Source organism: Mesoplodon mirus (assembly GCF_964341445.2).
Source record: "Mesoplodon mirus genome assembly, chromosome: 20".
Taxonomy (NCBI): Eukaryota; Metazoa; Chordata; class Mammalia; order Artiodactyla; family Ziphiidae; genus Mesoplodon; species Mesoplodon mirus.
The window spans coordinates 19963854-19981303 of NC_138996.1; the positions used below are offsets into that span (position 1 = coordinate 19963854).

The following is a 17450-nucleotide window of genomic DNA, read 5'->3' on the forward strand; positions in this document are numbered from 1 at the left end:
GGCTTCCCTGGTGGCGCAGTGGTTGAGAGTCCGCCTGCCGATGCAGGGGACACGGGTTCGTGCCCCGGTCCGGGAAGATCCCACATGACGCGGAGCGGCTGGGCCCGTGAGCCATGGCCGCTGAGCCTGCGTGTCCGGAGCCTGTGCTCCGCAACGGGAGAGGCCACAACAGTGAGAGGCCCGTGTACCGCAAAAAAAAAAAAAAAAAAAAAGAATCAGTAGGGCAGGACTTCCCTGGTGGTGCAGTGGTTAAGAATCCGCCTGCCAATGCAGGGGACACGGGTTCGAGCCCTGGTCCGGGAAGATCCCACATGCCGCAGAGCAACTAAGCCCGTGAGCCACAACTACTGAGCCTGCATGCCACAACTACTGAAGCCCGCGTGCCTAGAGCCCGTGCTCTGCAACAAGAGAAGCCACCGCAATGAGAAGCCCGCACACCACAACGAAGGCCAGCCCTCGCTCACGGCAACTAGAGAAAGCCCGCGCGCAGCAAAGAAGACCCAACGCAGCCAAAAATTAATTAATTAATTTTTTAAAAAATAGAAAAATCTTTAACAACAACAACAAAAGAATCAGTAGGGCAAACATAGCAGAGACAGCTAAAAGCTACTGGGAAATAACAATACTTTCTTCATTCTCATTTTTCTTTTCCTCTCCTCCTGGGTTGGGGTGGCATGGTTAATCCTTCTCATTCCTTCTATCAACAGTCTCTACTTCTCTGATGATTTTTTTCTTGTGATCTATTCTTATTATCGAGTTTTATATCTTAACTGTGTTCATGGATTCCTATACCTTGAAAAGGGCTATCTTCCTTCCTTGCAAGTGATCCCTGGGCCTTTGTGATTCCCTACCCCTCAGTAATTATTCTAGACATGTTGTTATGAGTACATTTATGATTATATAAACTACATACATGTATAAGTGTAGTAAAATACTTTCCATATATATAAAAAACACAAAAATAAATTGCAAAACGATAAGATGAAATAAACAGGGCTCTAATATTTTATTCTTTCTCCTAATGCACTGTCCACCCCTTTGAGATTTAAACACCCTGCTTCGAAACACAGGCCTAGTGTATCACCAAGCAGGTAAACATCAGAGCAAAGCCCTCCAAGGGCTAAAACTGGCTGTCACTGCCTCGGATTGTAATTTGTAATAGTCCTCTAACACCCAACATTCATATAGGTGAGTTCATTCACAAACTGAATGTTTGTGTCCCCCCCCCCAAATTCATATGCTGAAGTCCTAACCCCCCAGAGTGGCTGTATTTGGAGTTGGGCCTCTAAGGAAGTAATTAAGGTTAAATGAGGTCATAACTGTGGATCCCTAATCCAATTGGATTAGATAGGTTTCGTGTCCTTATAAGAAGAGAGAGAAGAGAGCCCTCTCTCTCTGCCCCTCAGTCTCCCTCTCTCTATCTCTCTCTTCCCCCAAGCCTGCACCTCAGAAAGACCATGTGAGCACACAGCAAGATGACATCCATCTGCAAGCCGGGAAGAGAGTTCTCACCAGGAACCAACCCTGCCAGACCTTGATCTGGGACTTCCAGCCTCCAGAACCACAAGAAAATAAATTTCTGTTGTTCAAGCCACCCGGTCTGTGGTATTTTGTTATGGCAACAGGAGCAGACAAATCCACTCTCGGAAAACTCACCAGATTATGCCTGTAACCCCAGCGCTATAAACACAGATCGATATAGTCATTCAACTTGAGGTTAATACTTTCTTCAAAGTTGGTCATACAATTAGTATCAGGTGAGAAACTTTGGTGGTGCCAGAAATGTTTGGAGTAAGAGGAACGCACACAACATCCCCCTGACCTGGGCGAGCAGAGGAATGTAGGGCCAGTGCAGTCCTGCTGCTACAGCAGAGGTGAAAGCCCTCACTTTTCCATCAGAAAGGCACCAGCCTCCCCACTGCACTGCACTGTAACTGCCCCCATTATCGTGATCTTAGTGTATGCCTCAGAGAGACAAGAACTGAAGTGTCTGTGGAAGGAACTGAAGCTCAGCTCTTGAGAATTTTATGGGCTGCTGTTTCTTGACATAATTTTAGAGAGATAGCCTGATCTGCTCTTCCACCGAAAACAACAAAGATAGATGCTGTTTTTATTTAAAAAAATAAACCTCTTTATAAATGCACTCATAAACAAGAGAGAAAAGAACATCAATGGAGGGTAAAAGTTAATTAAAAGGAGAAATATATATAGGTAACTAAGCACTGAATCTGGCTTTTGCTCTGGGGAAATCTTTTAAATCATGATTATTGTGAGCTCCTGTTTTTGACAACTGTGCAAACTGTGAGGCATAAGACAAATCCTCATATGCAGCCAAAGGGGGGAGTCTGAAAGGAAAACCCATGAGTAATCTAGGAACGACAGACAAACCTAAGAAACCACAGAAGGGACCATTCAAAAGTGCTTGCGTCTCTCAACCTTGGAGCTGGTTGAAGGGAAAAATCTCCCTCCTGAGAATTCATAACCATAATCTAGGTTTCATGGGAATATTCAGCCCAAATTCACACTACTTCAAATCTAGAACTGATTTTAAAATAGACCCTGGTGGGTAGTGCCCTGCTGTGCAAGGTAGAAGTAAATGCACATTATCTTTGAAGGAAATTACTTTCAACTAAGGCTTCAAAGACTGCTACAGATAAAGTTCCAAGGAACATGAGTCCATAGTCAGCACTACAACAAACACATAAACAGGAGTCACAAATGAGAGATTATAAAATCAATCAAGAAAATTCAAAAAGAATCCAAAAGAATGTCTAAAAACAAAAATATAGTGATTGAAAGTCAAAGCTCAATTTTCAGGCTACACAACAGGCACAGTTTAAGACTGATTCACTGAAATGGAAAATGGTTCAGCAGAAATTACACTAATGCAGCAGAGAGAGAAAATGAAGTGCTGAAAATTAGAAAGATATTAAGAATCTTGTAGCATAGAGTTGAGTTTCAGAATCCCAAAATTACAATCAGATTTTCAGAGGGATGTAATAAAGAGAATGGAGAAGAGGCAATATTCAAAATGAAAATGGCTAAGAATTTTCTGTTACTGTCAAAAGATTCAAATTCTCATATTTGAAAGATGAATCTTTCAAAGATTAAGTTTTTTAAGATCCACAACTATACACATCATAATGAAACTGCAGAAAAAACATAATAAGAGGATCTTAAAAGCAGCCAGAAAAGAAGAATCATCTGCAAAGGGGTAACAATTATACTGGCAGCTGACTTCTTAGCAGCAATAATGAAAATCAGAATATAGTGGAATAATATTTTCAATATGCTGAGAAAAAGATAACTCAAAAACTAAAATTTTATACCCACAAATCTATCATTCAAATATGAGGATGAAATAAAGATATTTTATGGTAAATAAAAACTAATAGAGGTTCCAACTAACAGACCCTGGCTTTAAGAACTTCCAAATAAGCATTTCACATAGAAAGAAACTAATCCTAGACGAAAGGTCTGGGATGAAAGAAAGAATGGTGGGTAAAGAAATATGTAAAATTGTGGGTATACATAAACAAACTTTTGATGTGGAAAAAAACAATAATAATATACTTTCAGAGTTAAACAAAAAGATAAAACTAAAATACAGCAATGGTATAGAAGTAAGGAGGAGGTGATTGGAGTTAAGGTGTCTACACATTGGATTGTTTGGGTGGATGGTAAAGGTATTCATCAACTTTAGACTTTACATTCATATTAAAACTTTCCAAGGTAACCATTAAAGGAATACAATGCATATATTCCACAATCCTACTTCTAGAAATTTTTGAAACAGTAACAAATTGGAAACTTTATAAATGACTATTAGTAGAGAATTAGTTAAAATAATTACGGATAATAGAATACTATGAATACAATTCAGATAATACAATACTCTGCAGCCATTTTTAAAGTGCAATAACTATATATGTATTTCTTGGAAATAATCTCCAAGGTAAAAGCAAAAATGGTGCATATCATGTGCTAATATTTATTGCTTTTTAAAAAGGAGGGATTAGAAAAGAATGTGTACATACATTATGCTTATATTTTCATAGGATATCTCTAAAAGATATATAGGAAACTGACAATAGTAATTGCCTCTAAGTTAACTTTTTTTTGTGGTACGCGGGCCTCTCCCTGCTGTGGCCTCTCCTGTTGCGGAGCACAGGCCCCGGACGCACAGGCTCAGCGGCCATGGCTCACGGGCCCAGCCGCTCCGCGGCATGTGAGATCCTCCCGGACCGGGGCACGAACCCGTGTCCCCTGCATCGGCAGGCGGAATCCCAGCCACTGCGCCACCAGGGAAGCCCTAAGTTAACTTTTCAACATTCTAGTGCATATGTACTCTTTTAATAACCTGTAAAATAAAAGCCAGAGCCAAAACATACAGAAATAAATACTCAGAGGAAGGCGCACACACACACACACACACACACACACACACACAAATACAGCAAAGAATCCATGGCAAAAGGTACCATCTTTAAAAAGGATACCTTTGTGAAAGTAAAACAGCTTAACCGAAGCACTCAGACCTTCCCTTCTCTCATATATAACGACAGAGCTCTAGTCCTTGCATTTGCTACAGTCTTATATGAGCATTACTCCTCTCCTTTACACTCTGTTCAATCGTACATTCCTTGAAAGCCTGAATCAATATATTGTCCCCTTTGTAGTTCTCACAAAATATATAGAATGGAGCTTTGTATATAATAGATGCTTAATAAATTAATTAACATTTGTGAGTTACTATGTACTGTATTTTTATGGATTTGAAGTTTTTACCCTACCAAACTTATCTGAATCATAGTAATAAGTTTTCATAACACGTGAAACTCAATGGTACATTATATGAGTTAAAATTTGGAAGTTTTAGTTCCACTACTTCCTTTCATCTTCTAGATTTCTTGCTAAATTTGACACAATAAGAAAGAGTTACTTCAGGTATTTAGGACAGCAAAAACCACAAAATTGTCTTACAAGCAACCATATTAACATGTTCTTAATGTCTTCATTCTGTGTGACCCAAAAGCCAGCAAATGGAATGCATTCTGTGATCATGTTTGTATATGTCACATTCTTAAACTTTGCAATGAGAAGCTCTTGGGCTGAAGGCCAAATTTGAGAAGTGGACGGGGGAGTAGGGTCCTGGATGTGCAATGGTGGCCGGCCATTAATCTCAGACACCCTGGCCCAACACTCCTGGGAGTCTCCCGAATCCTACAGATCAGTTGCAGCTGGAGATGCAGAACTGGGTCCTTGTGGTAGATGAAGTAAGTGGCTTTCTATATCCTGAAGTTTTCTGGACAAAATCACTTTCTTATGCATTCATTTGTATTCTAACTAGAAAGAAATCATCAGTGAAAATAAGCATGAGAAGGTCTTTTTCAGATGTTTACACTGGAATAGTTATTTCTAACTTCTTAAATTTTTTGGCCACAGAAGTGTTGCTTCCCGTGTGTAAAGTAGATGAATGTGGAATGGGGATGGGGGCAGCCCAGAACCCCAATTTCCAGCTCCTAAATCTATGGACAGTCAGCAGTGGTTCTGAAGCTTTTGCGTGTGTTTAAAGAGTCACCTGGGAGTCAATAAGAAATGGAGGTTATTGGGTTTAACCCCTGAGGAGCCTGATCAGAAGATCTGGGTGGAGTCTGAGAGTCTAAATCTTAACAAGCACCCCAGGAGATGTAGAGGATGTGACCCTGCCCTACCATCTCACAATCTGTCATCCTTTACAGTGATGCTCAGCAGAGTCCAGTGTGAAAATTACCTGGCAAGCTGGTCCCAAGTGAGGCTCCTTCTTTGACTTATTCGTATAGTGATAGAGGCCCAAGATCCTCAACTCACTTTAGTTGATTTTTCCCATAATTTCCTAAGGCACTCAAACCTGAAGCGGCAACTAGATTTTTTCCGGTTGGTGGAAAGAATTCTAAGAACTTGTTTGTTTTAAAGAAGCAGTAATGATAGATACAGAGACTGAAATTCCATCTAACACTCATTTCCCAAATTATCTCAATAGAAGGAAGTGGAGCAACTTCTAGGTCATGTGGAACTGGTAAGGACACCAGCTGAAACCCTAAAAATAGCTGCATCATGTTCCAAGCCCAATCAGGGAATTCCTTCCCGACAAATGACTTCAGTGGATTCCCATGAATGCACAGCTGCCTGGGGGGATGCAAGACTGCCACACGGGGCTGAAACAAAGGGTCTTAGATTTTAGAAACACTGATCACTAGTGAACCTACACTGGACCAGCTATTTTCTTGTCTAAGAAATTGGACATTGGTGAAACCTGTACGTCCAGAATAGGGGAGTTGTGCTGAGCAGGAAATACATTGCTCTCTCCGTTTGGGGTGTGGTAACACGTCACACCTGGGTGCCCATCCTGCCTCTCAGATTAGACAGTAGAGAAACTACAGAGTAGGAGCCAGCATATGTGTCTTTCTTTATCCAGATTCTATCACAATGTTTTTTATGGTGATTGATAACACCAGCTGATTCCATCTGACCAGGAAAAGCCTGCAAAGGGGGTTCCGAGATCCACTTTCCTTCAGAAGAAATCATGAGCTCACTTAGATATGTCAACAGAAGTTACAGAATCGCAGTCTTATAACCATAGCACCTGGGACCATATATTGGCAAAAAACACCAACAATAAAAAACAACTAAACTGTGGTAAATTACATTTGGTATTTCTCTGCCACCTGAAATTTCAGAGAACCTGAGAACCTATATACATCATATAACTTGCTATTTTTTCATAAGGATTGTGGAAAATTGTAGTCTAAAATCTGCAAAGCCCTTCAACTCCTGGGGGAGACAGCTGGATAAGAAAGATGACTATCAAGTATTAATCTAATTTTTTTTTTTTTTTGCGGTACACGGGCCGCTCACTGTTGTGGCCTCTCCCGTTGCGGAGCACAGGCTTTGGATGCGCAGGCTCAGCGGCCGTAGCTCACGGGCCCAGCCGCTCCGCGGCATGTGGGATCTTCCAGGACCAGGGCACGAACCCGTGTCCCCTACATCGGCAGGTGGACTCTCAACCACTGCGCCACCAGGGAAGCCCCTAATCTAATTTTTTAAGTGAGTATACTAGAACTTTAATATTAAAATGAGCATTAACCTTCAAAACAGTTGCCCTAAGAAGATTATACCTCTATTTCATTGCAGAGGCCGTTTCTCAAAATATTTCTGGAGTCCTATTTTGTAAATTTCTTTTAAAATCAAGTTAGAAGCCACACAAGAAAAAAAGTCTTCTTACAACAATGTTTTTTAACCTTTCATACATCTCTTTGACATGTGAAAAAAAACTTTAAAGACCATCAGCTATCCTCTGTCCTAAACCCCACCACACTTATCATGCCATCCAAGAAAGTTTAAACTTAAGTTGAAATTTTTTTTACTGTTTATTTAATGAAATCAAGGATTTTTTTTCAATCTGCCATCTCAGAATGCATTTTCAAAATAACCAACACATACACCATCCCCAGAATTTTTACTTACCCACTCAGAATCACTGTATTACATTTTAGTAAAAGCTTGTTTTTAACCAAAAAACAAACAGTTTCATACTCAGTTTGGTTATTCCCTTTACTCAACAGCCTGCCTCTGAATGAGGCCTTTTTCAAAACTGAAATCCATTTTGAATAGGGAGAGTTTACCATCATAAAATAAGAGATGTCATAGACTTTGAGAACAGTTTCAGATAGATTCTTAATAGATTTTATACTGATATCTAGAAAAGGAAAGTATCTGTTTGTGTGCTCAAAATCTAATTGGTTGATTAAGAAAATTAATCTTAGTCATATCTACTTGTTACAGTTTTTAAACATAGGGATTGTGCTCATAACACAGGTCACTATAGATTAGAAACTACGCTGTGCAGAGAGCAAAGTCTGATCCCCAGTTTATTAGTCATACAGTGGGTTAATCTAGGGCCTCGAAAGACAAGTAGTGAGAGAGACATTTGTATTTGTATAATATAAATTCATAAGGAAGAGCTAAATGTTATTATAGAATCACATGAGTGTGTGTGTGTGTGCGTGTGCGCGCGCGCGTGTTTTCGGAGGAGTGGGGTAAGTCAGAAAAAGCGTATATTCAAACTTACTTCAAAGACATTTTTGAAATTTGACCACTTCTATATAAATGATGAAAAGAATCTGACTGATCAAAAAGAGTTTGTAAACTACCCCTGCCATTAATGTGGCTTAGTTCTTTGTTTTTACTTACTAAAACCCTGTATCCTGTCAAAATCATGTTTCAATGTTTGAAGTCTGAATAGGCTTGGATAGTGATGGGACATCACTTTTTAGTGAAAGGGAAGTCATAAATGTGATATCCACATACGGAAGAGAAATCGACCCCTTCTGCCTTGTCCCAAGAAAACCTAATGCGGATGGTGATGGTGGTGGTGGTGGTCTTACTGGGGGTTTTGCTGCTGGTGGCGGAATTATTGTTAGCAGGAGCGATCCTTCTAATTTTTATCATGCCTTTTCCCCAGCTGGTTCCACTGAAGTGAACAATGTGGTTTCCTGAAGTTTAATATAATCTCATAAGCAAAAACACAGATAATGAGTTGCTTATGTTTTGAAAGAGTAAAACAAAATAAGCAAAAGTGAGAGACCACCTATTTTATCAGAATTAATATTTTTAGTCCATAGTGAACCTGGGACCAGAGACTTAATTTCCAGATGTAGCACTTCAGCCACTCACTGTGACATTCAGTGGTGTGTTTATGCTTTGTTTTTCTCTCGTAAAGATTACAAAAATGTTCATTTTGAAGTGCCACTGTGGGTTTCTCATGAAATACATTTTTTATCAGCACCAGGATTAATAAGAATGTTCCAGAAGTTAAACAGATAAAACAGTAGACAACATGGTATTACAGAATTAAAATCTGAGGAATTCGGTTCAAATCCCAGCTTTTACACTCTCAGGCTGTGTGGAGTTAGACAAGTTAATCTCTCTGAGCCTCTATAAACCATTTTTACTCATAACAGTTGTGATATCCAAGTGTGGGTTTTCCACACCAAGCAATTCTCCAAGTCTCTGGACACCAACTGTGTCCTACAATTTAACTCAGTTATGACACTAGCTTCCCAGAGTTAGCATCGGATCCCACAAGCTGAGGGTTCAGTCCCACAAAACTTCAGACACCAAGTGTAAGTTCTGGACCTCCCATACTTCTGACCCACTGGCTGTAAATCGGGGATTCCCACCATCCTCTCCTCGGGTTTGGTAATTTGCTAGATCAGCTCACAGAACTCAGGAAGAAGCTTTACTTATTATTACCAGCTTCTTATAAAAGATACAACTTAGAACAGTCAATGGATGAGATGCACAGGACAAGGTATGTGGGCATACCACCCTCCCGGCACCTCAATCGGTTTACCAACCAGGAACTCTTTAAATCACCCCAAACCCCCGCCCCCAAGCAGTTTAGGGCTTTTTATGGAGGTTTCATTACATAGGCACGATTGATCAAATCACGGCCATTGGTGATTACCTCAGTCTCCAGGTCCTCCCCTCTACCTGGAAGTCAGGGGGTGGGGAGGAAAGTTCCGATCCTCTCATTGCGGTCTTTCCAGTGACCAGCCCCCATCCTGAGGCTCTTTAGAGGACCCCAGCCACCAGTCATCTCATTAGCGTACAGAGTGACATTCTTATCACTCCAGAGATCCCAAAAGCTTAGAAGCCCTTGTGTCAGGAACTGAGGACTACAACAAATATGATAACAAAATATGCTCTTTATCACCCCTATTGCTCAGGAAATTACAAGGATTGTAGGATCTCTGTGCCAGGAACCGAGGACAAAGACCAAATATATATTTCTTATTATATCACATTATCACAGCCTCAGTTTCTTCACCTGTGAAATAGGGTTATAATCAATACATCACATGGTAGTTAAGAGGATTCAATCTGTCACTTGTTAGCAAAGGCTTGGGACTGAGGGAGTGTTCCTTTGGTGGCAATTACCTTATTTTTTCCTGTTCAACAACGATACCCACTCCCTTTGTGCCAGTCTCTGAGCGGGGTACTCCAAGGGATGCTGGAAAAAAAAACAAGCAGACAGGTCACAGTCTACCAGGAACCTCAGCAGAGCTGTGTGGGCCCCTTAAGGGGATAATTCTTCTCCAGAATAGAAACTTAGTTTGCAGAGCGGCTGGGCATTTTTTGTTTAAGTGTGTCAAGTAGCAAAGTGCCTCGAACGTCAATGATTAGCTTACTTCCACTCAGAGTTTAGAGACCCACTTCATGTATTTGTTTAGAGATCGAGGATGTGATACCAAAAAAGGACATTGAACATTGTTTTCCTGTGTGCTGAATCTGGAAAGCTAGTGGGAGCTCATGTCTGCCCAGTCTTTAAAAATGAGTTGTTGGCCTTCCCTGGGGGCGCAGTGGTTGAGAGTCTGCCTGCCGATGCAGGGGACACGGGTTCGTGCCCCGGTCCGGGAAGATCCCACATGCCGCGGAGCGGCTGGGCCCGTGAGCCATGGCCGCTGAGCCTGCGCGTCCGGAGCCTGTGCTCCGCAACGGGAGAGGCCACGACAGTGAGAGGCCCGCGTACCGCAAAAAAAAAAAAAAAAAAAAAAGAGTTGTTGCTTAAACATAAATAATAAATAAATAAATAAATAAATATATAAAATGGAAAGAAACCTACACAGCTACGCTGGCAAGAAAGTGTTATTCCAATGAGATAAAATATTTCTGAAGCGCTTTGTGAACGGCACAGTACTCTACAAATGTTTGGCAAGCTTCCACATTTTATTACCTTTGTTATGTTAGCGTGGGTTATAATCGAAGGTTTTAGTATTGTAAAGAACGTAAGTCCTCCACTTGTGCTAAGGATGTTTGAGAGAGAAGAGTGAACTTGTGTGCACAAGAAAGCACATACGTCGGAGTTATGGGAAGAAGAGAAAGGGGGCAATGTGACTCCCATGTGCTGCCGTTAGCTTAAAATGTTTGAAATATTGTTCTATTTTTAAATAACTGCTTTTTCAAATTAGCCACTGAATTTGTTTCTGATGTGCAGTAGCATTCCTTTCATGGGATAAAATTCATAGAAACATGCTTAGGAGCTGAAGAAAACTAAGTGGGACTTCTGTGTCTTTCACATTTCCAAACTGTGACCTTGAACTGAAATTAGGTTCCCATCTTTGCCCTCCCAAGACATTACTGCATGAGCCCCTCTGGATTTAGTTACTCAGATGTAGCCCCCACTCCCCAGCACCCACATACACCCTCACCCCATGCCTCCCAGCTAATCTGAGGTTTCTCAAGGTGCCATCACATATGTTCTCAGGGTAAGTTTAGGGGGGCTGCTTTTTTCATGCTTCTTGGCCTGCAGCCTTCTGCTGCTGCTTCTTTTTTTTTTTTTTAATTATTTATTTATTTATTTATGGCTGTGTTGGGTCTTCGTTTCTGTGCGAGGGCTTTCTCTAGTTGTGGCAAGTGGGGGCCACTCTTCATCGCGGTGCGCAGGCCTTTCACTATCGTGGCCTCTCTTGTTGCGGAGCACAGGCTCCAGACGCGCAGGCTCAGTAATTGTGGCTCACGGGGCTAATTGCTCCGCGGCATGTGGGCTCTTCCCAGACCAGGGCTCGAACCCGTGTCCTCTGCATTGGCAGGCAGATTCTCAACCACTGCGCCACCAGGGAAGCCCCTGCTGCTGCTTCTTATATAAGAGTGCAACTCTACTGGGCCATGCATCTCTGTCCTCATAACATCCTTTTCTCCAGCCTCCAAGAGGGGGTCTGATTCTCCTTAACCCCTGCAATACATCTGTACATAGTACATCTGAGATCAGGTTTTTCATAAAACTTTACAGAAGACTTGGTTATAAGCTCGGTGAAATTCACAACTGCTTCTAGAGTTGGATACTGTCAGGATTTCAGGCTCAGACCCAACCTCTGCACCCCAGTCTAGGTACCATGGGCCTCCCCTGGCACTATCCCCACCTCCACAGTTCAGAGTCCAAGCCCAACTCGGTGACCAGAAAAAAGAGAAGAATCTTCCCAGCCTAGTCCAAACCCAGCCTCCTCCTCCTCTGGGATAAGAGATCATTATTTCTTCCCTTTGGGTGAAATCCCACCCTTGTCTTAAGCAGGTAGCGTCTGACCCTCAGAGCTTGGGCATGGCGATCATGGGAGTCCTGAGAACCCTCCCAACGTCAGGCACATTTCACCTGAAATCACAACTCGTGGGGGCCGTGACAACAGTCCAGGCTGCATGACGCAGCCCAGCCACTCCTTTTCTCAGCCCTTCCTCCAGCCTGAAGTGAACAGAAGTTCAGGTAAGCTTGTCCTTCCTGACTAAGCTGGTTCTTCCTCCCAGTCGTTCAAAACCAAGTGTTTGGATGACAAAGTATGCTTACCTCCGTGAACAAAAATAATATTCTGGAAAGTTTGGGGGAAACCTTTTTCTATCTCTTCAGACGTGGAGTTCTGTTATTATACCTAATCAACATTGCTAAGCACCAAAGGACATCTCAACCTGAAGCATCTGCTGCTAGATTCCTTCTCTGGGTTCCAAGTTTCCCATTGCACAACAGGTGGCTGTTTGATCTATAACTAACATGCAGAAAAGTCCCACCCAGCAGTCCCTCCTACCACAGGGGAGGCTCCACCCCCAGGGATGCTTGCAATCTCTCAGTGGGGCAGTATTCTGCACATCAAAAGATACAGTCCGGCAAGAGGGAAGAGATATGGGAACATATGTATATGTATAACTGATTCACTTTGTTATAAAGCAGAAACTAACACACCATTGTAAAGCAATTATACTCCAATAAAGATGTTAAAAAAAAATAGTAGCTTAAACAAACCAAAAAAAAAGATACAGTCCAGTGCCTCACTACATAAATTTACGATTTTAAGTATATTTTTCTTAAACTTTTCAGCTCAATCATACAACTCCAGAGCATCACTCCTACCAAGTCCTCAACCTGTCATGGCAGCATTAGAAATAAATATTCCCCATTGGGGACAACCTTATACCATCATGTGGTGGATGATCATCCTGGGAGTTAGGTAAAATGAAGTTGGAAAGATTTACAAAGCATGAAAGTCCTTCAGGACAACAATTTATTTGTTAATGTGCTAATTCCAGCCAGTCCTATCCCTCACCCCCACCCAACAATAACAGCAACACACAACCATTGCCTTTCCTTCCTTTATTGGCATAATTTTGCACATGCTGTTTGGATAATGTGGTTGGTGCAACAAATAAAGCCCATAAAAAAACAATATAGCAGATCGCTTGTGAGTGCAGAGCAACTTAATTGTTGTCTTCAGCAAACCCAGATTGACAAAGGGGATTATAATTTAAGTTGCGCTGATGGCATTTGTTCTAGACAAAAGCTAGTATTGACTTCAGTAGTTATTATTCTCCCCTGCAGTTTAAATTACTTTCTTCCTAGGAGCAAAAGAGCAGCAAGAAAAAAAATTCTAACTTTATGTAAATGCAGTTCTCCAAATAGATCATGTTTTGCAGATTCTGGAACCGCTAAGAGAAATGTGGTTACACAAATCTAAGGAATCCTAGAATTTTAGAGATATGGCCATAAATATCACAAGGCAGTTTCCGTAGTCCGTGCTTCCTAGACCGGGGTGCCTGGGCCTTGATTATGCAGGGACACATCAGGGCTGTTCCGAGGAGACTACAAGATAAAGCCCCACTGAATGACATTGTTATAGGGCCTGACACAAGGTAGGCCATAGTTTATCAGTTTTGCTAGATGTTAGGTAATTTAAAACATTATTTTAATACTAAAGCATGAACCTCAATGTATGCAAATTCAAAAAAATCATCTGGAGATTGGGGATCCCAGAGATGGAATGCAGAATGTTAGGAAACAAGTTAACTATAATTGTAAATGTGGAAAACAACCCATGAAGGGGTTTCAGGCTTGGGGAAAATTGGTGTTGACCCTAGTAACTTTGGAAGTAAGTGGAGTCTGTAAGACCAAAGGCAAAAGAAACTGAAAGCAAGCTTTGTGCTTGAGTTGATAAAGTCGTTTCCCACAGGGGTACAGATGAACAATTCAGATTTACTATACCTGCATGCTGGAAATTGACAATTAAGTAAATGAATGACCACAGTGGAGTCAGATTTCTCATTGTTGGCATGAGAGATTACAGATAAGCAAAGGGAGAAGGCTAGAATGATCCATGTGTTAATGGATTCACATTGGAAACACTGTATGTTTAGCTGAATAGAGGTATAGATATGTCTGTATGGCTACATATACAAATATTTGGTTACATATACAAATATTTATAGACACGCATATAAATACAAGTTAATATACACACATGAATTTCCTTTCTCTGTCAGCTGAGAGGACCTAGAAGCAAGGACACCAAGAATACCTAGACCTCAAACCTTGGTTTCTTATAGCATCCTCCAGTAAAAGGAACTAGGACTCCTTGGAGACATGGTTGATTCTAGGGCTGGGGCAGGAAACACCAAAGATGAGTCTGGAGTATCTTATTGTGCCGGAAGGTTTTTTTAAAAAGTGATAAAAAGAAAACCCCATAATGATAGACATATGTCAAAGGGACACAGAAGCCAACTAAAAGAGCTCCTAATAGCCAAAATTGGAACAATCTGCGCAAGAAAATAAAGTAGAATTGGATTACAACCAAAAGTAAAAATAAATACCCATAATGTGTATATAAATAAATGATTGAATAAATAAATAAACGGAGAAGAGACAAATTGGCTGTGCAGAAAAATTCCAAATAATTTCTGTACTCTGCCCTCCAAGAGGTGGAAGATAACTGTCCACTTCTTAAGTGTGGGTTGTGCCTAGGGACTTCCTTCCAAAGAGGACAGTTTGGAAGCAGGAGAAAAAGAGTTAACTCTGCAATGGAGAAAACTGACGGATACTACTATCTCCGCCAGGAGCTCAAGGTCAACATCAACAGTGATAGGTCACATTGGTAGTATGTTCTCTTGATTTGATGTATTGAGAGGTGCCCTTCATCTGGGGTCTTCCTTCCAAAAACCTGTAATCTAATCATGAGAAAAACATCCCAACTGTGAGACATTCTACAAAATACCTAACCACTAGTCCTCAAAACTGTCAAGTTCGTCAAAGACAAGGCAAGTCTGAATAACTGTTACAGCCAAGGGGAACCCAAGAAAATGTGACAGCAAAAGGAAAGGTGGTACCCAGGACAGGATCCTGGAACAGAAAAAGAATATGAGGCTAAAACTAAGGAAATCCGAGTAAACTATGGCTTTAGTTAATAAGAATGTGTCAATACTGGTTCATTAATTGTAACAAATGTAACTTACTAATGTAAGATGCTAATAATAGGGGAAACTGGGTACAGAGTGTATGGGAACTCTCTGTACTATTGTTGTGATTTTTCTATGAATATAAAACTGTTCTAGGGGACTTCCCTGGTGGTCCAGTGGTTAAGAATCCACCTTCCAACACAGGAGACGCGGGTTCAATCCCTGGTCAGGGAACTGAGATCCCACATGCCACAGGGCAACTAAGCCCATGTGCTCTGGAGCCAGCACACCACAACTAGAGAGAAGCCCATGCACTGCAACTAAGACCTGATGCAGCCAAATAAATAAATAAATAAATATTTTAAAATAAATAAATAAATAAGTAAAACTATTCTAAGATAAAAAAAAGTATATTTTAAAGAAAAGCTGGATAGGTCATGGGTGAAATGCCAAGTATGATGAATCTTTAAAGAAACAGGTTGAAGGCAGGCTAAGTAAGGACTAACCTAGAATGCTGAGTGTCCTTTGATCCTTCTCTGCTTTAGGGGACTTTGGTGGTGAGATTTAGGGACTTTGGTGGTGAGATTTATGCTTTATGGAACACTACCTTAAACTTTGGACTTTACCTAAGATAACTCCAAGGAAACTTCAAGGATTTACAATCTTCTGGTTGTTTAAGAAGTGGAACAAAGAAGAAGACTGGGAGTTCTCCAATGATTAACCAACATATTTACATTATCCAGGTTTTAAAAAAATAACTTTATTTACAAAGAATTAAATCAACCACTTAACAGTAAGACTTACTAAAATACTTTGGTTTAATACATAAAGACAATAAGTAAAGCTGCTTTCTTTTAGCAATTCCTTTTTATTCTTTTGGAAGTTTATATTGTGATTTTAAATTCCTTTGGAAGTTTATAGTGACTGTACATATTTATGCAAATAATCCCCCTGACTTCATTTCAGCAATTTCCCTCTTTTTGCCTTTTACACTTTCCAAAGCTAATATCCCAGGTAATTCTTAAGGTTGAAAAATCTCATCTGTTTAGTTTATACTTAAGACTTGAAAGCCTTTTAAAATGTATTGCACTTATTTTTCATTACGTCAGGCCCAGAGTACCCGTTAAATTATAACTTGTATTTGAATCTTAAATAAATCGTACTTCGTTATTAATCAAATGACTCATCAAACTAAGTACATGTTCTACTTTGCTGAGTATCTTTGTAAACATTATATGTAAACTTTTGCCTCTTCCTTCCTCTCTCCCTTCCTTCCTCTATCCCTCATTTCCTCTCTTCCTTTCTATCTTCCTTCCTTCCTTCCAAAATGCTCACTGAGCATCTACTCTGCCCAGGATTTAGGAAAACAGCATAAAGAACACATGCTTGGTATCAAGGAGCTCACAGTCTAGAAGAAACAGATGAATGGAACGGGCAGATCGCGAAACCTCATGATATGAATATCAGACTAGGGCTGTGCAAAAGACACTTGTGATGGGAACACAGAACATCTGTTACTCAGATGGGGGAAGGAGAAGTCCTCTCTGTGCAATCCCCTCCGTCACCCAGCACTGGGCTATCACTTTCAGGAGATTGCTTCCTCTGTCCTAGGTACTTCTGAAATCTGATCATTTCAATCAATTGACAAATGCATCAGATATAATCGAATCAACCAAGCCTTTCTTATCATATCCCAACTTCCCTTTACAGTATTCCCCAGAAGTAAAAAACAAGGTATTTGTGATTAAATCCTAGAAGGAGCAGTGAACTTCCTTCTGTTTCCTGGCCCTCTCCACATTACATACATAAAACAGAAGGGAATTTAAAAAGTGATCAAATTTAACAGCTTCATGTATTATTTAAATATTTGCATGGAAAGCCAGATTTCTTTAAGGGTTTAGAAAGTTTGTGAAATAATGTTTAAAATATTTCTTTAAAACTTTCTTCTCTGATAACATTGTGGCCTTTTAAAGTTGTGAGTGATTAGGGATGCCTGCTTTTTACATCAAACCAAAGTGATAAATAGCTATCAAGCCATAATCTGATAGTGCTGGTCTCAATGACTATCTTGGAAAAAGAATGGCCCCATTGTAATGCTGAACAGGGCAAAGTGGAAGCCTGTCAGAAGGGTCTTAGTGTCATGCTTTTGCTCTAAAATTGCGCTGAATATCAAGGATCGTGTCATATTACTGTGTAAGGCA

The 17450-nt window shown here is 40.7% G+C and overlaps 1 long non-coding RNA gene across 1 annotated transcript in view; it reads right to left on the reverse strand.

Annotated features, from left to right (window-relative positions):
- LOC309795725 overlaps positions 1-17450 on the reverse strand; it is a 37300-nt gene that overhangs the window by 6206 nt on the left and 13644 nt on the right. The window contains exon 2 of the long non-coding RNA XR_014292350.1: positions 9982-10054. This is a non-coding gene — a long non-coding RNA (uncharacterized lncRNA). The remainder of the gene's footprint in view (positions 1-9981; positions 10055-17450) is intronic.